Source organism: Ascidiella aspersa, chromosome 6, assembly GCF_963924565.1.
Source record: "Ascidiella aspersa chromosome 6, kaAscAspe10.2, whole genome shotgun sequence".
Taxonomy (NCBI): domain Eukaryota; kingdom Metazoa; phylum Chordata; class Ascidiacea; order Phlebobranchia; family Ascidiidae; genus Ascidiella; species Ascidiella aspersa.
The window spans coordinates 31,801,204-31,825,879 of NC_139452.1; the positions used below are offsets into that span (position 1 = coordinate 31,801,204).

Below are 24,676 nucleotides of genomic sequence, written 5' to 3' on the forward strand. Positions count from 1 at the left end.
GAACCCATTAAGAAATTATGTTCTAATTTTTTAGGTAAATCAAGTTAGTTTTCATAAGGATTGTCCGGTTGTTCGTAGATAGGATCTTGCATGGAATCTAGAAGTTAAATATAATATAGTTTTTGTAAATGTAAAGTGCAAAAAAGGCATGAAATGTAAACAAAATACTAACAAAAATGTTTCATAAGTTTCAAATATTTTTTTCTAATCTTAATTTTTAATTAAATGTGCTCATAAGGTTGTTTATTTAGCAAATTTCATTCATAAATAAGAAAACAATTGCTTTTTTCAACTTACTCATTTGTATTGCATTCTGGTTTCCAGTTCTTACATTCTCATATTGTCTGCTATTCTCCTGTGTAGAAAACAACATTAAATTAAGTGAAACAAGTATAAAACTGCTTAAGAGCTGAAAAACAATATTTACCATGTTTATTTCGGCATGCTCATTGGATGCTACATCTGTAAAATATAAATAATAAAATTAAAATTTATGAAGCAAATAACAAGGTTTTAAAAAGGTTGACACTGGCACCATACAAAAAATTACAAATAAAGATATCCGTTATATCAAATACTTATGTGGTGTTTGCATAAACATAATTTGTTTTTCTGAGTGTAGTTTGATATCAGTATATTTTACCGTAACGATTTTATCTTGTTGGTTTGTCGGTTTAATATTTAAACAGATTGGAATGTGTAGCATAAATTGCCACAATATTGGATTTAATTCATTACATATTTTAAATTCTACTTGCTTTAAGTTATCAATATGTTTAACATTTGAAGAAATAATCATGATAACAGTTAATTAGTTAAATTTACCTGCACTAGAATTGTCGGGTGAACTTTTCATGCAACTGAAAGATTTCCTGAAAGTGATAATTAAGAATATATTAAGGCACTTGGAAGATTACCTAATGGTTTAATAAAAGCATCTGCATTTGAATCATTTGTTTAATTTGCTTTAATTTTGTTACAAGAAAAAATGTGTGACGCCACTAATATAATTATCAGCTTTAATAAGCAACAATAACATTTTATGTTTTCACAATTACTTACCTCATATAAATGATCATAAGCATAATGGAAATGAAAACAATTGCTCCAATAACCCCTCCTATTATTCCAACAACATTACTGCTCTCTGCAACAACATAAAATTATTCAGGTTTATTGATTACACACAAGTTTTATTATCACACGTAAATTCTCAATATACTGTACATAATAATGTATTTTTTACCACTAATGTGATTCAGTAGATTGTGCTTCATTGCATTCAGTTATAAATTTAAAAGTTGCATATTTTTTGTATAAAGTTACCTGCTGTGTTGGTTACCAAAGTTGTATGTTGTGTTGTTTCTATCTTGACCTTTGGTCGTAAGCAATGACCTTTGACCTTAAGTGGTTCACTTTGACCTTCACAGAATACAGCATGGATCTGTAAAAAAGAGTTGTCAGAAATTGTAATATGTTGAATAAATAGATCTTTGAAGTTTGCGTATATTTTCACTTAAGCAATATACAATCAAATATTTGCTGTTGTAAGAAGAAAAAATTCAAGTAACTAAAAAATTGATTACCCCATAAAGGCCCAGACCAACATTTATGATACTTACAGTAATGCTGATGTTAGTTATCATACTTCTGTTAGAGATAATTAGCATTTTAATTTCCACTGAAGTTTTATTGAATTATGTTCACCAAGTTATACTCACAGTAAAGCTAATATTAGTTCCCTCCATAAACTGGGATGTGTTTATTTGAAGTTGTGAAGTGTTGCTGACGTCAAACTTTTTATAGGTTGTTAGAATTCCATCAGTTGCTGAAATCTAGTTTTTAAAAGTTTCATTGTTAAACGTTTTGTTGTAGGTTTCGTTACCGTACTTTACTTAAACTGAACAACAATTAAAGTTTTGCATTAACAAAGATATTTTGTGAAAAATTTAGCAGGATATTTATTGTAATGTATATTCTGTTAAACGTTTTGTTTGAACTTAATTTCAAATTCTTGGAAAATATGTTGTTTCAGATAAAAATTAAACATTCTTTGCATGAATACACATATATTTTCAAATTGCTATAAATCAAGAAGGTATTTTAAATATTGAAACACTCACATTATAGTAGATAATGTTTGTGTGGTTTGTGTTTACTTGCAACAGACAAGGATTGCTTGAGATCACCGATGCACTTGTAACTGCATCTGGAAGTATTACTGCTCTTGTTGTCAAGTTTAACCTGCTTTCAACTGAAAAGTTGCTGCAGCCAATAAATTCAACTCTGATCTGAAAAAAAAAAATAGAATATATAAAATAGTTTGTGACAAATACTGTAAAAGTAATTTGTTGTGCAAATGTGATCTCACCTTAATTGAATATTCAGTCATTGGCTTCAGTGCATTTAAAGTTGCTTGGAAGTCATTGTACTGAAATGTCTTCATTGAAATAACAGTTCCATTATTTTGTGTTGATAAATCAACCTGGAACTGTTAAAGTTGTGTTAAAAATCGATTATTTATTGTGAACTTAGAAGCTTACCTTGTTGTTTGTGAGTCCAGTTTGTTTTGTTATTTTACCAAACTGATCGTTCCACATTATAGTAGCGTTTGACGAATTGCATTTAATTGTTGTTCCTTTTAAAGTTGGCGTAACTGCAACAACAATAATAATAAAAATAAAAACAAAGCATTTTTCATTACATTCAAAGATTTTGAGTTTTTTTACCTTTAACAGATGAAGAACTTACATTTGACTTGGCATATGTAATAAGCTTTAGTTGTACAGTTGACATTAACCACCTCCCATCCATTAGTTCCATAAGAAAGTGCTTTTTGCTGACAAGTTGTTTTATTTAGTGAAGTGAAGTTTGCTGTTGTTCCATCGCTCCACAACCATTGCTTGGATTTCCATTTGGCTCCAAGTAAGACTTTATTGTCTACAATAAAAAGAAAAAATTTACAGCAGGTTAGATAGCATAACAATGTCCAGTATGCTTTGAAATATTGGAAAAAATTTGCTTTAATTAAATATGCAACAAACATAAACATTTTTACCTGGTACATAGAATGTTCCAACTGAAATGTTGTGATTTTCATAAGAGTCACAAATGACCTCTGTCAAACGAAACGAGTAAAGTCTAGCTATTTTCCGTTCGTAAATAAATATTGCTTTATGTCCAGGGGTTGGTGATGTATTTGCATACAACATAAAATCAAAATACCAACCTGTAAAATAGTGCTTCATTATGTTTTTGCAGTTCTATTAAACAATCAACATTTTTGTTGTGAAATTAATTAATACTTTATATGTTGGATTAGGTGAATAAACCTGACACCATCAGTTTGATAAGTATTTAGGAATGGAACAGTTTGTGAAAGACTGTTTAGACATGCTGAACAAATTATTGAACTTGGTAAATCTAAAAACCAAACTATTTCTTACCATCACCAGCACACGATGTTCCAATTTTAACAGACCATTTATGCAGTTTATCAGCAAAACAGAAGTATATCCCAGTTCTTCCGGTTGCATTTCTGTGTAAGTGTTAAATTGCTTGAAACTCATGTGAATACTAATGTGAGAATATGATGTACTCTAGATGACTGACGTGTTGTAAAGGTCGACGTATGACAAGTGTCCCAACCTAGAAGTGCTTTTCCAATCACCCACTTCATCAGGTGATTTTGAGTATTTGTAAAACAATGCATTGTAAAAAACACTGTCGTTTGGGTTGTAGAAAATCCAAACTCTTGTAACATCTGCAATATAAGTTCAAAAATGTTGTTCATATTACAAGATATTATTAATATATTCAACTGTCCAAGATTAATATTGCAGAAAAAAAAATAAATGAAAATGTATCCTAAAAAAATATGTCTTTTGAAATTTTATAATAAAAATTTTATATTTTTAAAAACAAAAGTACAGGATGATTAACTAAACTTAACCGATCAATATAAAATGTTTGAAGCATAATGGTTGGAGCTTGTAGTAAGGTTTAATAAGAATATAAAACCCATACAGAAGTAGGTAGCATCATAATATTAAACAATGAGTTATTCCAAACGCTCAAGATGATACCTACTTCTGTATGGGCTTTAATATAAAATGTCATTTATTCAACCTGTCCGTAAGGTTTCAGCCATCGATGTTGTTATTTGATTTTTTTTTACATCATTATTCACCACTAGATGTCCTCCTAACAATGAACAACTTTTTTCAGCATCATTTGAATTCAAAAGATAATTTGACAACTTTAACACCTTTGACCCAACTCCATTTACAACTGGATTGCAAATTGCTAAAAAAATCATCAAAAATTTGGTACAACTTTTGATGTATAAAAAGTTGCTTTAGAACATTTAACTGAAATTTTTTATTTTATAAAACTTTTAAAACCATTTTTGATTTAACTGACATCAACAACATAACGTTTACTACTTTATTATTAAATGCCCATAAAAACGATTACTTGAACATTGGTGAGACAAAAAGCCTGCTTAAATTACAACTGAAAACATTCTAATACATTTAAGGAGGAACTATACACTAAATGAATTGTAAAGAAAGTTCTGTGCTTCACTATAAATAAAAGAAAGCTGAACTTAGAAACAGTTACTTTATTTTAAATATGTGTAATGTTACTAAACTTACCTGTACATTGACTTACTAAAATGTTTGCAATGATAAACGCAGTAACTAGCATATTTTGCTAAAAGTTGTTCTAAGATGCTGGGTCTCTCGATTTAACTGCTGTAACAAGTGTAACCTAATGGTAAGAAAAGATAAAGGAAATGTAGGTCTGTTTGTTGTTTTACTTTTAGTTAATCACAACATTTAGATTTGTGTGGGCACGTGTTTTCCAATATTGTGTCTAAGCTGTATGCAAGAGTTATGTTTTTATTTTTTTAATTCTTGCACTTAGGAGTTTCTGCTTTTATTGACAACAATATAAAGTGTTTATTTGGTCAGTATCTAAATAAGCTTATATTATCACATTTCTTACATTTAACTTTAACTACATATTCAAAATACATGTGATAAGAATTTTACAATAATAAACTAATATCAGGCTTATTTTCCCAATTTTAAATCTCAAAATTTGCAAAAACATAAAAATTGCCCACCCCTGTTCTAAAAACTACAACTGCAGGTTAAGAGCTAAACTGACAACATGTTTTGTTATTTGCTAAAAGCTTCTTAAACTAGGAGAAATAATTTATTTAACTTACTTAACAATCTACTAGCAACAAATCATCATATTAAATTTCTACTCTATATGCGTATAGAGTAATATTACCATTTTATACTGTACTTGCTTTTTTTCTAAATGCGCTTGGTGATAGATTGCTATATTTTTTTGTAAAACTTTATTATTATGTTTAATTGTAAGTATATTGTTTAAAATACAACTTCTAAGAAAAAAAAATACAACTTCTAAAAATTGACTTTAAGAAAATAAGTAAAAGTGTTATTATAACGTTTGTTTTGGAATACGATTGACATAATTGTGCATTACAGTATTTTTAGAGGTGTTTCCTGTATTTTATGTTATATTGAAATTTTTCATAATTTCGCAATTCTCTTTATAATTTTTAAATCTAAAATTTATTAGAATAAGCCTGGTTTAACTATTTAAATTTTTTGGCAAATCAAACCGCAGTACATTGGAAAAAAGCGTAAATATTACATGAAATAAAAATTCAATGTAGAGAGACAAACTTTGGGGGTGTAGAGTAAAGTACATCATTATGATGTCATAACACATATTTTACAATTTTTACCCCTATTTAAAAGTCTCCACTGCAGTTGCTTATTTTCTGTCTAAAATAGACTTTAGCTTTATTTGGTTTCACCCGATCATAGATCTACCACTCCAGTGTTTTTATTTATTGACAATGATAGGCCACACACAGTAACATATTAACCCAAATATACAAAAAGAACAAATCTTTCACGGTTCTTAAAACATCGACTTTATTCTGAGCTTTCAATCTTTCCAGAATGTTCATCAGAGCAATGAAGGTGCCGGTCCTCGCAGTTCCATCGCTGAAAACAAGTTATTTTGAACAACAGGTGAAGTAATGAAATAACATTGAAGTTATAAGGCATTGAGTGACAGCAATCTCTAGTTTATTTTATAAGCAGTTTTGTAAATTGGCAGGTTCCAGTGATGACAAACATTTTAGTTGTTATATTCATGTATATTTTGTGTTGTAATGTATATCTTTCATTTTATGCCAGACATTCTAGAAAATGGCTATTTGACCCGATCGCTCTTTTACACATGCACCAATGGAAGAATATATATTGATTTGAGTTTGGATGGGGTTAGTGTTTGGGTGGTAGCATTAAATTTAATTTTCCGAGTTTTAGATATACTTTGTTAGCCAGGTAAATAGCCTCATGAAGTGCTGATAGGCCGAATCGCTCTTTTGCGCTTTACACCTGTAAGGGTATTTACTACTTTGGTGTCTGAGTCAATATCCCCTTACAACATTCTATGGTTATAACAAATTTCTGGTGACCAAAAAGTTTGTAATGTCGTGGATATCCTTTCAAGTTTGTAATGTCGTGGATATCCTTTACCATTCTATCTTATTACTACAGAGGACTTATGAAACCATGAGATTATATAAGGCAATGTGGTAATGTCACTCCTGAAATCAGTGCTTCTTAAGCTTTTTTAGTTTCTTTCACCCCCAGCATCTATCCCCGGATTTAATTCACCCTTGTCTCATAATATGATAAAACTATCTCGTCTATATATAACAGCACAAAATGACTTAAGTTGTTTCGACTTTTGTTAAGATCAACTCAAGCTAAGTTATACCATTGCAAATCTACAATTTCTCGAGTCCAGATATATAAAGCAACAAAAGCACAAAACAAAGTCACCAAATTGTTTTACTAGGGCTACCATATTTTTAGCACCCAAAAAGAGGACATTTTTTGCCTGCAAGTAAAACGAAAATAGAATTGTTACGTTTGAGAAATACGTGCCATATTCACACCTGTTTTCAGCAGCGGCACCCTTTGTAATTTTTCTATGACTTGCACCCCTACGAAAAGCAATTCGGAATTTTTAATTAAATATCACTGAGACAACTTGAAAATAGAAAAGTTTGTTGTTGGTCGCGTGAAGCTAAAAAAAATTGGATTTAATTGGTTGAATTGGCGCTAAATTGTAAAATCAGGAGGCTTTTCGCAAAACATTTCGTTCCCCTGTTGCTAGCCTGTTATCCAATTATATAAAATATGGATAAAAAATATTTCAAACGGTGGATGAATTTTATCGTTTATCTATAAGTTAGAAAAATTATAAATAAATAGGGCTGTTGTACCTTCGATGATATGAAAACATGGCACTCAAAGAGACTTTGTGCTTTGTGCAACAAGTAAATAAAATTAGATAACAGAAGATTTGCAAATTTTTTTGGCAGTTTTAATGTTAAATTGGGCAAAAACAGAGTTTGTACAGCACTGTAGGAGTGGTGTACAACCAAAACGAAAATGATACCATTAGAATTATTGCAAAAAATTTAAATATTAACTTAGAGCTCGCCTTCCCCTTACAAATTGCTTGGAGCCCCCCTAGAAACCCTTTTTAAACCAGCAATTTCAGCAGCAATTCTGGCTTAAGTATTTTCTGGAAGTAAATACAATGTATCTAAAAGTCTTGTTAAAAGTATAAGCAACTTACTCGAAATGCGAAAAAAGAGGACATTTGGACATTTTTCAGCGTCCTCGGAGAACCATTCAGTTTTCTAAAAAGGAGACAAATCCTCCTAAAAGAGGACATAAGGTAGGCCTAACTTATACACTCAGTGTGCAAACCAACTTAACTATTACAATAAGCAAAAAACACCAAAAATCAACAGTTCAGTAGTCGATTTACTTCAGAAAGTTGTTTACTAGTGACTATAGGATGCTCCTGAACTTTCGATCACCCTTATTCACCCTTTTGGTTGGTTCACCCCTGCAAAAATTTTATTCACCCTGGGGTGAACCATTAACCACTTTAAGAAACACTGCCTGAAATAGCTATAATTTCAAAATTTTGATTGCAAACTACAAATAATCCTACCACTTATCATAATCGTTGGTGAAAAAGCAGCTTTAGAAGGACTAGATCACACTTTTAAACACATTTGTATGTGCATCTTCCATTAAACCGCCTAACATATAATTTCATTCACAGTGTTTTTCACATTGCTGCCACCTTGTGGATTTACCTGCATTTAACCAGAACTCTGCTGCCCTCTTGTGGGCTTTTTGGTGACCTTTGAACCTCATCGATCAGCTCCAACATGAACTTTGAACTCGGAGGGACGTTAACATTTTTCCAGGTGTTCAGAACCAGGTATTTCACCACAATTGAATCCTTATTGTTGGATAACGGTAAAGAAAAATAATTTTAAACTTCTAATTGTAATAATAATATTTTCAAGTTACTTTGCATATCTCATTGCAATTCATTTATTTAATATATGAAAATGGTTAAATATTAATGTGCTTACCAAACTTCCCTTAATAAAGGAAATTTACAGCATGTTTTTGTAGCCATGCGTAATAATAAGTATATATATTATTAGTCCAACATATATTTCATATTACTCCACCTTAACTGGTGACGTCATCTCCACTTTCACAGTTCTCTCAACAAAACTTGCTCGGTCATTCGTTGACTCAATTGTGAGTTTCACATCTCCAAAGTCCACCATTTCTCCTCCACTTCTAGTAATCATGTCAGCTTCATAAGGCTAAAAAGTGTGAAAATGTGTTACATTAACAACAAATGCATTGTCTTGTTAGGCACAAACAATCAGTCAGGCATTGGGTTTAAAAGTAATGTCCATGACACTAAAATAATGAAACATTCATACGCAAGTATGTATTCTGCAATTTAGCTCTTGTCGCACTGACCAACGATTACGGCTTTTGTATTATAGTACACTGAAAGCCATCGCGACTGACCGAATCTGTCGATCAATAATGCAAGCAGGGCAGGCTAAAAAACAACTAGTGTGCAGTGAGGTTTAAACTCACTACACCGGCCAAACTGGAAATCACTTGATCATTCATAGACTAGTGCGTCCAGAAATCATACTGATAATAAAGGCACACATATCATAGTACATAGGAACCTTTAGAGTGGTTAACCGACTTCAATTAATCACTTGAAACAAGCAAGGTCAGGCTTGAAAATGCTATGTCTGTGGTGAGGTTCGAACTCACGACCTCAGTCATACTGGGACCGTCGCTCTACCAGCTGAGCTACACAGGCTCAGAGGGAAGCAAGTCAAAAAGCAACCATAGCCCAGTTGTCTGCTGCATCCCACGACCTCAACCATGACAGGACTTTCATAATAGTATATGAGGCTCAGTGGTGAATTATATTTATCAAAAGACAGGATGAAGATAAATGTTCATAACCACATAATTTTTACCAAAGCAAACTTGTGTTATTGTTTCTTTGGATTGTAAATTAACAAACAAGTCATAATTTTCACTCACAACAACTTACCTCCAAACACACAACAGAGTTGACTCGCTGATAAATCATTGACTTCCAGAACTCTGCTTGTCTGTCACTAGAAGGTGATTGTGATGCAATAAAGATTGTAGAACAGTTATATCCCTGATAAATAAAGGAAATTTATAAATAGGTTCAAGCGTCAAAAATACAATAGTTGAAAACATATAAATAGTTGCTTTTAAATAAAAAATATTAGCCAAGATTCTTACTGTTTCTCTACAATGGCCAGCAATAAAACAGTAGCCATAAATGTTATGATATAAAGTAAAAAATGAAGCTTATCTGTGTATTTTGTTAACTATTGTGTTCCAATTACTTATGTGTTCACTATGTACATGTACAAGACCAGATATTTTTGTAAGTTTCACCTTTACCTGTATGACTGTGATCTCTCCGTCTGTTCTTGATTGCATTTGGCCTAAATATGTGAGGAATTTTATTTAGGAGTTAAAATTCAACAGTTTTGTAATATTTTTAGAATTTTTTTTGAGAAATTTTCTGAAAACGATTGGTGAAAAAAGGATTCCGTTTTTAAATTATTCAATAAAAAATCAACTAAGGATTCTTAAAATCAAAAACAATTAAATTAATAAAAATATGTTTCACTCCTACGGTAACATCAGTAAGTTATTTCAAATAGAATCAGAATAAGCAACTGATGATGCTCATAAAAGCAAAATATATTTATCATAAAACAATAAAACAAGCTCATTTAGGTTTTCTAAGTTTCTTTCTTAGTTTGTTTTTCTTACTTTTTCTTTTTTTTATCAACGCTACTTTTTGGTAAATCTGTTTGGTTGCATTTATAAATGTTTATTTATTAACTTACCTATTGCCTGGATTTCAGAAAGAAGATTAAATTCTTCATTTATGACTTCAGCTCTAAAACTTATAAAATTAAGCGACCACACTGTTGTGTAAGATAAGCACGACACAAAATTAACATGAATACTTAACTCAAACACTTATTAAGTATTTTGTAATATACCTTGGGTTAAAATTAGGTGTTTGAATAAATATTTTTGAATAAAATTTGGTAATTTATCTCAATTTTTGTAGGTAAAACATTTTTCATGCTGTATATTGTTTTTTGTTAGTTTTAATTAAGTTATTGCTCATATTCGGCCGAGTTTACCTATTGTATTATTTTTATGTCAATGACTTAACTTTAAATTACCTTGCTTGAATAATAATAACTTGACTGGAACCAATGAATTGGCAACTAAGACTTGGTTATTTTTGCAAATGACTTGACTTGACTTAAGTTATTTCAAAATGACTTGTTGGCATCACTGCTATTAACACATTGAGTTATTATATGAATCACTTACAAGTCATCTTCAGTGAGATCCGATAGTTCGGTTATTGTCCGATCACTTGTCGGAAACATCTCATGTTCCATTATAAGCTTGTGGATGAAGACATATTGTTGCTGGAATAATAAATTTACCAAATTAAATGTGTTTAAAAAGCAGTTCTGATATAATGACATAAAACTGAATTTAGGCAGAAAAATACCTCATAAGGTGACAATTTAGATAAAAACCTCTGCAAATAAGTTTGTTCAGATGAAAGAAGTTTTTCTATTTTTTACCAAACATATTTATATTTGGAAGATACAAAAACAATTTTCCCCATTGTATAAAATTTAACTTGTTGTTATTGGTGATACTATACTTTCACTTAAAGAATGAAATTAGGGGTTGTTTTCATTTTTTTGTCTACCCATTTGCACAGGAGTTTAGTATGGTTTAAATGATCATAAAGGTTCTGCTTAAGTAAGCAACTATTTTTTATCATCTGTTAGTGTCATCAAACTGAATAATTGATTTTTCATGTTTAGGCATAATAATGAAGTCATTCGGTAGCAGATCGCCATACGTTTTATTTAAAATATCTGGTCTCAGTGTCGAAAAAAAATGCCAAGTACAGCACATCCCTTGTTATTATATAAACTTCTAGAGCCACAAAAAGTACAATCTTACCACAGTCTGAACCATTTCCGTCCTGTTCTCCCTCATCTTGATCACAGTTCGACTAACTTCAACGTTTTCTTCTGCGTCGAGTTGATCAAACGAAACGTCCATCGCGATGTAAGTTCCAGTACGACCCACTCCAGCACTAGAGGTATATCACAATGTAGATGATAATAATGACCTTACAAAACAAAGAAATATTATAAATACTTCTATAATATAAACTCCAGGATGAGTGGTAAATAAACACAACACAAAAAATGTTATAGGTATGTCTAGTTGTATTATCATACTGTTGAGTGGATTAAAAAAGCAGATTTATTTAAGGTTAGAGATACATATTTGGTACAATGCAAACCAATATAAAAATCTTTGTTGCTTTTGTACGCAAGCTTAAACAACACTTCTGTTATTTCAAGCTTAGTCAAACCTTCATAATATTATTTCTTTGATGTCTAAACACTGTGTTAAAGTCTAGGAACAGTATATTCCAACTGTATTAGCTTTCCTTGGCAAATATTTTTTTGTACATGATTAATTTAAGGTTGTAAGTTTTGCAAGGGCAGAATTATCATATCCCAGAAAATATTATATATTTAGGAAATTATTTTTTTTCCATTAAAATCCTTCAAGATTTCTCTAATTAAATCAAAAAACATTTTCACCTGCAATGTACCACAATAGGAGCTTGTTTGTCGTGTTTTTCTTCCACCATTCTCCTCAAGTAAATCATGTTTGAAGTTGTCGTTGGAATTCCATGGTCGGGCCAGGTTGTGTATTGGAACTGAGTCACGTTACGCGTTTCCTGAAAGTAATAAGACACTGTGGTTTTAGCAGGGAATGAAATTGCGGGGTGTTCCTGTTTAAGAAACACACAACACTGTCTTTATTAAGAAACCTTACGCGTTTCCTGAAAGCAATATGATAGCGTGGTTAAGCGTAGAGTGTAACTGTTTGGATAGGACTGATTTAAAAACACACAATAACTCTTTCAGAATGAGTCTTAAATCAAAAACAACACTTCCATCTGGCGCTTGTATGAACAAACACACTTTGCAAAATAAAGTTTAGGAAACATTATTATTGTCTATATAAAAGCTTTTTATAACTGTTAGACAAAATCACAATAATTATTTATTCTTTTTTTATCCAATGTAAAGACAAATATATGCTTCTTGAATTTTTTACGCCTTTAAATTAGTGGATTTTAATTGATAACTTTTATTTATCTAAAATACATTAGGTTAGTTTTAAAAAGACCTCTCTAAGGCAGATTGCAAACATCCTTCTGATGATTCCACCAAGCCTTGTTTCTTCTTCACAAGTGATAGAGATCTTTCCATGTTGAACATTTGTCCCAAGTGCAGGCCAATATTTAGCACATTTAGCCTGGAAAGCATTTACTTTTGTAATATTATCAACCAACTTATTTCTTTAAACATTTTATAATTGAGATGTCCATTAATTTATGAAAACCATTCAGTAAGGACATGGTGTTGTGTAATTGTGAAGTTAAATACCATTTATAAAATTTCACATTCCCCTTTTCTACTTCAAGAAACAGGGTTTTTGATCAAGAAACAGGGTTTTTAAGAAGTTAAGTTTTGTGACATATACTAAAAACTAGGTTACACTCTATGGGAACTTGAAGCTTTATGTTCTTGCCAATGTTGACTCTAAATTCCTGACCGGAAAAGCAGGATATCTGGCAAAGCTAGTACTGAGATTAGATACTTTTTAAGAGTTTAAAAAGGTATATATTTTGCCTTAAAAGACATTGTCAGTATATCTTTGGCTTGAAATATACTGACAACAATTTCTGTTAATGCTACACTTTTAAAAAGGCACTACTAAGCCTGGCAATTTTACCCAGGTAGAACTATTGACATTTTAGTTCCCAAACCTTGTTCCTTTCCTTTATTCCAGTGAGCATGACGATAATTGAAGCGTTTTGTTGCCAAACCATGAGCCAGAAATCACCCATAGTGTTTGGCTTGGGGCCTTGAGACGCTATGAACTTATTCTTCTCTGAATATCCCTGATTAAAAATAATGAAATTATTTGCCATTTTTTTCTGTATTTATATACTGATACATAATGTTGAAGCTGTGATCTAGTTTAACTGGTGAATATACTCAATGTTGTTTTATTAAGAAATAGTGACAAACTTAAATTTCATAAAATACCGGAACGAAACAAATGTTATGCCACATCTTTGTTTCTGCTTAACGGGCTGTCGCGGGTACAAAACTTTGTTATGGGAAAGGCCACTCTATTAATATAAACCTACAATGAATTAACGACACATACTGAGATATTTAGTTAATAACAAAAAACAAACTTACTTCCATAAAAGAAGCATTTATGTAATCATCCTGTCCTTGGCCTCCAAGCATAACTCTAGCATGGTCAACTGGTGGAGTAATTTATTAGATAAAAATAAATTAAACACCTTTGTTCAACAAAAATCTTGCGCAGACAGCATTTGTTAAACTTTAAATATTTATGCTGTTTAATTTGATTCAATTAGGATACTAGGATGTCTGTTTTTACATGGCGAACTATAAATTTCTTGTAATTTTAAATAATGATTTATGCTTGTAACATTTTTTATCAAACAGTTTAAACTGTTGATGGAAATATTCATTTATTATTATTTAACTCTCTGTGGCATTGAACTTTAACATAATTTTAATATTATTTGTAATTAATTGATTTTATACACAACTTGGTAATGTTTAATTAGTACAACTTACAAGAATGTATGTTTCTGTATCTGTTCTTCTCAGCATTTTGTGGAAGTTGAGAGAAATGGTTTTCCTTTGTGTTGACTTTGCTCGTATTGACAATTTCCTGGAAATTACAATTCTGCCCAGTAAGTCATTGTTGCTATTTAATTACTTTTCCTAAATATTTTCAAACAAACTCCACTATTTATTACAATAAACAGCATGAATTTAAGTACATTTATTTTAATCCATGACTTAATAGACATCAACTAATTTTGAATTCGAAGAAATCATTTAATTTAATAGTTGTACCAAACACCTTTTGCATTAACTAACAGACAACAACAAACTTGCCTGAAATTCTTTGGTGAATAACTTCATGTTATTTCCAGCCTTTTCTTCAAACAACATTTTCATTTTCCAAGTTTCTAAAAGCGTTTTATAGTTTGATTCCTTGTTTTTGTCTTACGTTATTCACTCATACTTATAAGTAACAGCAAAAAAACAAAAAATAACTCACTTTGTGGTTTTGTGCCATCTCCTTTATTGAAGTTCTCATAGTGGCATACTTCTATAGAAGTCTATAGAAGTGTAAATGTTTTTAATTAAGTTGAAATGCTGCACTATGCACATTTCTACATACCTTTGGCTCTTCAATGTTTAGTCTTGGCAAGATTTCAGGTGCTTCAGTATTGCTGGCAGCTGTAGAAAATAGGTTTTTAATTTATCCAAAAACACTTTTTTCCAGGGTTTAGTGTAAATTATACCATCTATATACAGTTTAATGACCCTAATATTTAAACCATAATATCTGCATGTTTTTATCCACATTAATTATTAGTTTGATAAAAGCAAATTCCTTGAATGCTGCATTATTTCTGTCTTTCCAATCTGTGCCTAAACACAAACGTGATTAATTGACTTTCTTCCTATAATAACTTACCTTGAAGACTTATTTGATCCAGTTCATTTCCAATTGGTCCATCTGGAACTAGTGTAAATGTTTTAATAATATAGCCTTATATAAATTTTAGAAAAAAATTGGCCTTAAACTGAATAATATTAAAATTACTAGACAAAGTTTTATAGGTTAGTAAGTTAGTAGTAGGCTGCCACTGCTTATAACAACAGACTCACAAACTCCAAACCAAAAACAAACCTGTAACATTAAGACTAGGCAGCGAACTTTTCTTGGCAGTTTGGCGTTTCCTGTAATATGATGCAAGGATTTTCTACCACAAGGCATTTATTAAGCTTAATAATGAATTGCAAAGCCAAAAAGGTTGGCTAGATCGACATCAGCTTGATTAAGCTGTTTTTAGATGATTTAAACATCTAAACCAAGATGGTGTCAATCTAATCAACCTTTTTGGCTTTGCAATTGCATATTGTATCCAAGCCTTTTATTTTTACAAAACGTTTTATGCATCAACTTTCGGAGGTCCATAATAGTTATGTGCATTGAAGGTACTTGTTATTTACAATTATATATACTCTTCAAATAAGATATCTCAGAATATTTAACCTATATAGATAGATTAGAAGCCATTTATTATCATATTTATCTGAACATTAAGTATTATTATGAACAGATTTAAAATGTAATAAATAACCCACAATATGGTGAAGCTGTGACAATTTACCTCACAATAAAGAATAAAGTTGCCATTGCAACCAAAGCCAGTATTATTGCTCCAACTGTTCCAACAATCAGGCCTACTGAGAGGTAAAAACAATATTTATCTATTTTCGGAACACAATACACACTTTTTGGTAGCTTCAATAAATATTCTAAAGCCATTATATTCAACAAAATAGTCATTTCGCTATTTCCAAATGTTTTAGCAATTCCTCATAACAAAAAGTGAAGACAGAAATGTTAACACATTTTTTTTTCTTTGTCTATGTGTTATCATTTTTATCTTCATCTTATATTTAATGGGATAAGGTCTTGCCGAAATATTTGAAAACAACAAAATAACAATTTTATCTAAATAATGGTTTTTCATATATTTTTTGAAATATTTATATACTTTATTTAAAAAACAGATGTATTAATTTTTTTGTTTTACCTAAAATTTCTGTAAATTTGAGTAATAAGTTTTACTTTTTTTTGTCAAGCAGTTTGGTTTACCCAATCAAATTTTGATATAATACCTAACCAATTGTTTTTACTGAACAATGACTATGTAAAAGAGAAAGTATTATATTAATGAATATAACACAATACATAATAGCTAAATTTCTGTGCAATTTATTTTCAATAAAATGTAAATCCTTTAATTTCTGACAAAATATTATTTACCTGTGTTTGTTTCTTGTTTCTTAACTTCAGTTTCTTCATTTTCTTTATTTGCTTTTTCACAATGACCTTTGGCCTCAATTTGTTCACTTGACCCTTTGCATGTGAGAGTTTGAATCTGGGAACGATATTGAGTTAAATTTTGGTATTTTTTTTATTTTTTACCAATTTTAAAAAGTTTTGAAATTTTGGTAATTTTGTTATATTGTGAACACTTCTTGCTGTTTTTTTAGTCAGACTGAAAATCAAAATACTTAAAAAATTACTTTCTTTGAATGAAAAAAGCTTAAATATGGAATTAAAAAAAATTTAAACTTTAAACAAATCTGATGTTTTTAACACTTTATTGGTTTTACCCTAAATTTGTACACATTAATATGCAGCTTACTTTTAGAGTAATATGGCTTCCATTTGGATGCATTGTTGTGTTTATTTTCAATGAATTGTTGCTTTTGGCTTCAAAAAGTTGATGTGTTGTTAAAATGTCACTGGAAGCCGAAACCTGAACCGTGAAATTTAAAACATAGAAACCGATGGTGTAAGCTGTAGATTAATATTTGTTTGTGCTGACATGAGAAATAAATTATTACAAGGATGTTTACTTATTCAAGCTTCTTGTTTCCTTGTTAAAATAAATAGAAAAATTTGGAAAATTAAAAAACACTTACATTATAGTAGATGATGTTTGTGTGGTTTGTGTTTACTTGCAACAGACAAGGATTGCTTGAGATCACCGATGCACTTGTAACTGCATCTGGAAGTATTACTGCTTTTGTTGTCAAGTTTAACCTGCTTTCAACTGAAAAGTTGCTGCAGCCGATAAATTCAACTCTGATCTGAAATGAATATAAGTTGAAATTGTTAATTTTCAAATTTCATTTGGAACCCATAATGAGAACACACCTTCATCGCATATTTTGTCATTGGTCTGAGTGCATTTATTGTAGCTTGTAAGTCAATATACTGAATATGTTTCGATTGAATTTTCAAATTGGTTTCCTGTGTTGACACATCAACCTGAAATAAAAAGTTATATTGCACCAAGAACTAGTTAACATGAAGTCTAGAAAGCTTACCTTGACAGTAATTGTATGCCCAGTGTGATTTGCTAACTTGCCTAACTCATCAACCCAATTGATGATTGCGTTTGAAGAATTGCATTTGGTTGTAGTTTTGTTGATACTTGGGGTAACTGGAAATCAGCAGTAAACAATACGATTTTGTTATTAAATACTTAAACATAATGTAAATTGAGCAAAAAGCTAATGCCCAATAAGCTATTCTGTCCATAAGTAATTGATTTTAAATTTAAAACTTACATTTGATTTGGCATATGTAATAAGCTTTAGTTGTACAGTTGACATTAACCGTCTCCCATCCATTAGTTCCATAAGAAAGTGCTTTTTGCTGACAAGTTGTTTTATTTAGTGAAGTGAAGTTTGCTGTTGTTCCATCGCTCCACAACCATTGCTTGGATTTCCATTTGGCTCCAAGTAATACTTTATTGTCTATAACAAAAACAAATAGATTCAAAAGTTTGTTTGTAACAGCAGATTATGGAAATGACCAATATACTTTTAAAACGATTAAGAAAAACACTCGTAAAACATCCTTACCAAGATCAGTTTATAAACTTGCACAATTATTAACAATAATAACATAATTATTATTAAAAACTTCCAGCAAAAGAAGTAAACTGCATATCTGTTCTGAAAGTTCATTTTGTCATCTCCAAGGCAGCAAATAATTCTGACTTTTAATATTTATTTAGCCTATTATCTTATTTTGGATTAATTAAATTTTATTTATTTTTTTTACCTGGTAGATAGAATGTTCCAAATGAAATGTTGTGATTGTGATAAACCTCACCACTGACGTCTGTCAAACGATACGAGTAAATTCCCAGCTTACGTTGGTAAATATATATTGATTTATGTCCAGGGGTTGGTGATGTATTTGCAAACAACATAAAATCAAAAGTCCAACCTGGAAAGTATTGTATTGTTTAATGTGTCACTGGAAATATGTTTGCAGTTCTAAAGTTTCAACAGCATTTAGAAATGGGACAGTCTGCGAAAAGTGTTTAGAGACCCTGTACAAATTTAATTAATCTAGTGTTTCCAATGCAAAGAATGATGATAACTAAATTCTTGTATGTGTTTGGCAAATAAAAAAAAACAGTGTGCATAAATAATTTCTTACCTTCACCGGGACATGATGTACCTAATGTTACAGCCCATTTATGTGATCTTTCTTGAGCAACACAGAAGTATATGGCAGTTCTTCCGACTGCATTTCTGTGTAAATGTTTGATTGCATGACTCTCATGTGATGAATAATGTGAGAATATGATGTAATCCAGATGACTTACGTGTTGTAAAGGTCGACGTATGACAAGTGTCCCAACCTAGAAGTGCTTTTCCAATCACCAACTTCATCAGGTGATTTCGAGTATTTGTAAAACAATGCTTTATATTTCCAATCATAGGGGTTGTAGAAAATCCAAACTCTTGTAAGATCTGCAAAAAAATTTTTTTTAAAAGTTGATTATATCGGAATATGTATTTAATCCTAATTACTTAACTGGCCAAGATTAAGATTGCCCAAAATATTATATTTGTCCTAAAAGCATTTTACTTCTTTGACATTGTAATCTTTTTGTTTAACCTGTGCGTAAAGTGTCAGCCATCGATGTTGTCATTTGGTTTGTTTTCACATTATTATCCACCACTAGATGTCCTCCCAACAATGCACAATTGTTTTCAGCATCATTTGAATTCAAAACATCATTTGACAACTTTAACACCTTTGACCCAACTCCATTTACAACTGGATTGCAAATTGCTGAATTAAACAAAAAACATGTTACAACTCAGAAAATTCAACTGAATTAAACATTCAGATCATTTATAATTTAACTGACACATTAAAAACATATATTTCATTACTTTAGTATCAACCTTTCATATTAATTAAATGCACATTTAACATTTACTTGAACATTGATGAGACAAAATACCTGCCTAAATTACAACTGAAACATTTTTATACATTTAAATAGAAATCATTGTAATCATGACAGCACTTCAGTGCTTCCCTATTAAAAACTATTAATTGAAAATGGAAGAAAACTGAACAAGAAATCAAGTTAGAGACAGAACTAATAAATAGCTATTTTTCTTTCAAAATTTGTTTGTAATATTAAAACATTTCCTGAACTTACCTGTGCATCGACTTGCAAAAAATGCAATGATGAAAGCAATAACAAGCATATTTGCTATAAAAGTTGTTCTATTTAATATAAAACTATTATGATAATTAAGATGTCTCTTGATCTAACTGCTTTGACTAAATATAACCTTATGTTAAGAATAGATAAAGACAATGTAGATCAGTTTGTTGTTTTAACTCAGTTCAGTTGCCAATACATTAAGATTTGTGTGGGCATTAAGTCTTTAGATAGATTTGTTTATCGCGATTATTTGATTTTGTGTTTTAAAAAGCGATACAATTGCTTAATATATGGACTGAAAAAATTTGAGTAGTGTTAGGTCTTCCAACATGGTATCTATAGTGGGGGTAAAAATTGTAAAATAAGTGTTAAGACGTCATAATGGTGTATTTAATTCTACACCCCTATCAAGTTTGTTCATATTATAATCATACTTCTTTCAGTCTCTACATTAAATAGTTTATTTTATGTTATGTTTACGCTTTTTACAATGTACTGGTGTTTGGTTTGCCAAGAGAATTTAAGCTTAATAAGGTTTTAGCATTAAAAGTTATGAAGAGAAAATTTTTACCCCGTTTGTCTAAATGTAACTAAATAAAATAGGCTTGGTAAATTTGTTTATTGTTTTGTTGTTGTATAGTTGTCATATATTTTGTTTTTTGTGAGCATAAAGAAGTAACACTCGCCACTTATATGGGGATCATTGTAAAACTAATTATGGCATTTGTTATGAATTTTATGAAAACTATACTTAAGTTAAATCTTTGTGTGGTTGATTATAAAAAAATCAACATTCATAAAACACAAAACTCATGAAACACCTCTCACAATACTGTAATACACAAGACTAATTTTCTTTATTATATCAATAATATTCCAAAACAAACGTTATAATAACACATTCACTAAAAGTGATTATCTCTATATTAGTTATTTTATTATTTTTTTTAAGTCAATTTTAATTTGGACAACTTAGAATTTGTATGGCAAATCATATACTTACAATTAAACATAATAATACAATTTTACAAAAATTATAGCAATATATCACGAATGCATTTACAAAAAAAAACGCAAGTACAGTACAAAATGCTAAGATTACTCTAAACTGCAATTACAATAGAAATTTGATATCATGATTTGTTGCTAGAAGATTGGCAAGCAAGTTAAATAAATCATTTCTCCTAGTTTGAAAAGCTTTAAGTAAATGACAAAATTTATTGTTAGTTTACCTCTAGTTTCTAGAACAATCAATTACAAATCAAAACACAATTTAGAAACAAATACGATAAATCAGTTGCAAATATTAATAACTACAAAAGTTGAGAATATCAACACTACAAAGTTTGTGGCACTGAGCATTACCTTTACTTAAACTTGGATATAATTCTAACAAAATATCAGTCTTTTCTAGACAGATTTATTCTTCATTTATGTGTGGCATTCACGTGTAAGCCTTTATTATTTCCTTCTAACAAATGTACTGCAATCAAAAGTGTAATTTTGCAAAAATTTAGGAATTACATTATATAAGACTTATAAATCCCATGAAGGTTAATTGAGTTTATATTAAATCTTTGTGTAGTTGATTATAAAAAACAATACAATTAAAATAGAATAGTACACCTATCTAACAATGTAATGGTACACAAGAATATTTTCTTTGTTATCATCTATATTTTAAAACAAACGTTATAAAACACATTCACTAAAAGTGTTTATCTCTATAATATTGACAATTTAAAAGTTGTATTGCAAATTATATACTTACAACTAAACATAATAATACAATTTTACAAAATTTATAGCAATTTTTAATAAAGTGCATTTACAAAAAAAAGCAAATACTGTATAAAATGCTAATATTATTCTAAACTGCAAATTAAATAGAAATTCAATTTGTGATTTGTTGCTGGTAGATTGGCAAGCAAGTTAAATTAATCATTTCTCTGAGTTTGAAAAGCTTTAAGTATATGTCGAAATATGTTGTCAGTTTAGCTATTAACCTGCAGTTGTAGTTTGTAGAATAATCAATTACAAAGCAAACCACAATTTAGAAACAGATATGGTAATTCAGTTGCAAATATCAACTCTACACAGTTTGCTGCACAGGGCATTACCTTTACTTGAACTTGGATATAATTCTAACAAAATATCAGTCTTTTCTAGACAGATTTATCTTTCATTTATTTCTGCCATTCATGTGTATGCCTTTATTATTTGTTTCTAACAGATCTAAGTGTGAGTAAATGTACTGCAATCAAAAGTATAGCATAGAAAACATTGCATAGAATTCATAGTCGGTTACTCATATTTCCAATTGCCATAATTTTTTATTCTTTTTTATTTTAAAACCATCAAGTAATTTAGTTCTATGCAAATCTTGTTAATTTTCATAAAGATTGTCCGGTTGTTCATAGATATGATCTTGCATGGAATCTAGAAGGTAAATATAATTTAGTTTTTCTAAATTTAATTGTACAAAAGAGATAAAATGCAGGAATACGAATACAAAGGTATCATAAGTTAAAAATTAGGACATTTATATAAAAAAAAATTAATGTCATTTTTGAATTAAATGTGTTCATATAGTTTTTATCTCGGCAAATTTGATTCGGAAATAAGAAAACAGTTGCGTTTTTCAACTTACTTATTTGTATTGCATTCTGGTTTCCAGTTTTTACATTCTCATATTGTCTGCTATTCTCCTGTGTAGAAAACAACATTAAATTGAGTAAAAAAACTATGAAACTGCTTAAGAGCTGAAAAACAATAATTACCATGTTTATTTCTGCAGGTTCATTGGATGCTACATCTGTAAAGTGTAAGTGATAAAATTGAAAATTTACAGATGTTTTCTATCAGTTATATCAATTACCTATAGCAGGGTTTCCTAAACTTTTTTGGACCACGGACCACTATTTGTGAAACAGTTTTTTCGCGGAACGCAATACAAAGTAAAAAATTAACAAAAATCGAATTTTATTTATTTACAAAACTGACAACAACAAGGAGACGTATGTGTTTGCTTCTTTCGGCATAAATCATAAATTCTAGGAGTTATTTGTGAAAGGCAAACTTATAAGTCAGAATCCACGGAAAGCCTGGACCTGAATTTTATGTTGATAAGAGCTGAAAATGCTCTTTCACACAATAATATATTATTACGTCATAAATGAGAAATACAAGAATTTTTCATAAACAACTTTTTGACTACAACGAAGGTGCAACAAGTAAGATTTACGATACTGGATAGGGAAAGCTTTTGAAATTGTTATGTTGTGAGAAACTGCTGCAATTTATTTAAAAGGGTACGTACTGTACAACGTATCTGTGTGGCTTTTTAATTTCATATCGCTACGGATCATTATTCACCGCTAGATGTCCTCCTAACAATGCACAATGGTTTTCAGCATCATTTAAATTCAAAAGATCATTTGACAACTTTAACACCTTTGATCCAACTCCTTTGATAGCTGGATTGCAAATTGCTAAAAAAATCATCAAAAATATTTTACGACTTTTGACGTATAGAAATTTACTTTAAATAATTTAAATAAAAAATTTTTATTTTATAAAAATTTTAAAACCATTTTTGATTTAACTGACATACACAACATATTTGCTTTTGAAAATGTTAAATGACATTGACACATAAAAAACATAAATTTCACTACTTTATCAGCCTTTCTTAATAATAATTAAATGCCAAATGTTAACTGGAACTTTGATGTCACAAAATGCTTATAAATTATAACTGAAAACATTTTGTAACATCTAAATAGGAATTATTCACTAAACAAATAGTTGCTTTATTTTTAAATAAGGTAGAATAATAAATCATTGCTAAACATACCTGTGCATTGATTTGCAAAAAATACAATGATAAAAGTAACGGCAAGCATATTTGCTAAAAGTTGTTCTATTTTAATATAACTACAAGTATAAAACAATAATTAAGATGCTGAGTCTCTCGGTCTAACTGCTTTGACTAAATGTAACCTAATGGTAAGAATATACAAAGTCTGTTTGTTGTTTTAACTTTGTTCACATCTGTTTGTTGTTTTAACTTTGTTCAGTTGCCACTACGCTCAGATTTGTGTGGGCATTAATATACTTGTTGAGAAACACCTTTTACATAAGGCTTAATATAATTTGACATATCTTGTTTTATTGTTTTTCTTATTTTCTTATTTTATGTTTTTGTTTGGGTTTAGCAGGTTTCAGACCAAATTCATTCCACAGCTTTATAGAAATGAAATTATACAAATTACAGATTTTCACAAATGTCATAGGGTTGTTTCGTTTGGACCTTCCAACGTGGGACCTTTTTGAGTGGGGTTAAAATTTGTAAAACACGTGTTTATTACATCTCAATGGTGTATTTAACTCTTTACACTTTTTAAGTTTGTTTATAATATAATCATACTTCTTACAGCCTCTACACTAAATATTTTATTTTTGTTATTTTAACCCTTTTTCCAATATGCTGGTGTTTGGTATTTCAAGAGAATTTTAATAGTTAAACAAACGCCAGGCTTATTGTAGTAAATTTTAGTATTAAAAATTATGAAGAGAAAAGCTTTACCTACTTAACTAATTGTAACTGAATAAAAGAAGGACAAAAGGCATTGTAGATTTGTTTATTGTTTTGTTCTTGTACAGTTGCAATATATTTTGTTTTTTGTGAGCATTAAAATGTATCACTCATTGGTTAAACGCGGATTGTTCGATCATTATAAAACCACTTAGAGTATTTTTATCTTATATATTCCATGAAGTTTAATTTATGTTTATACTTAAATCTTTGTGTAGTTGATTATAAATAATGACATAATCAAAATAGAATACTACACTTATCTAACAATGTAATGGTACACAAGAAAATCTTTCT

At 29.9% G+C, this 24,676-nt stretch overlaps 1 non-coding gene across 1 annotated transcript; it reads right to left on the minus strand.

The window, feature by feature from the left end:
• Positions 1-9,217: 9,217 nt before the first annotated feature.
• Trnat-agu (transfer RNA threonine (anticodon AGU)) lies at positions 9,218-9,291 on the minus strand. The gene has a single exon. It is a non-coding gene; the product is annotated as a tRNA-Thr (tRNA).
• Between the last annotated feature and the right edge of the window lie 15,385 nt (positions 9,292-24,676).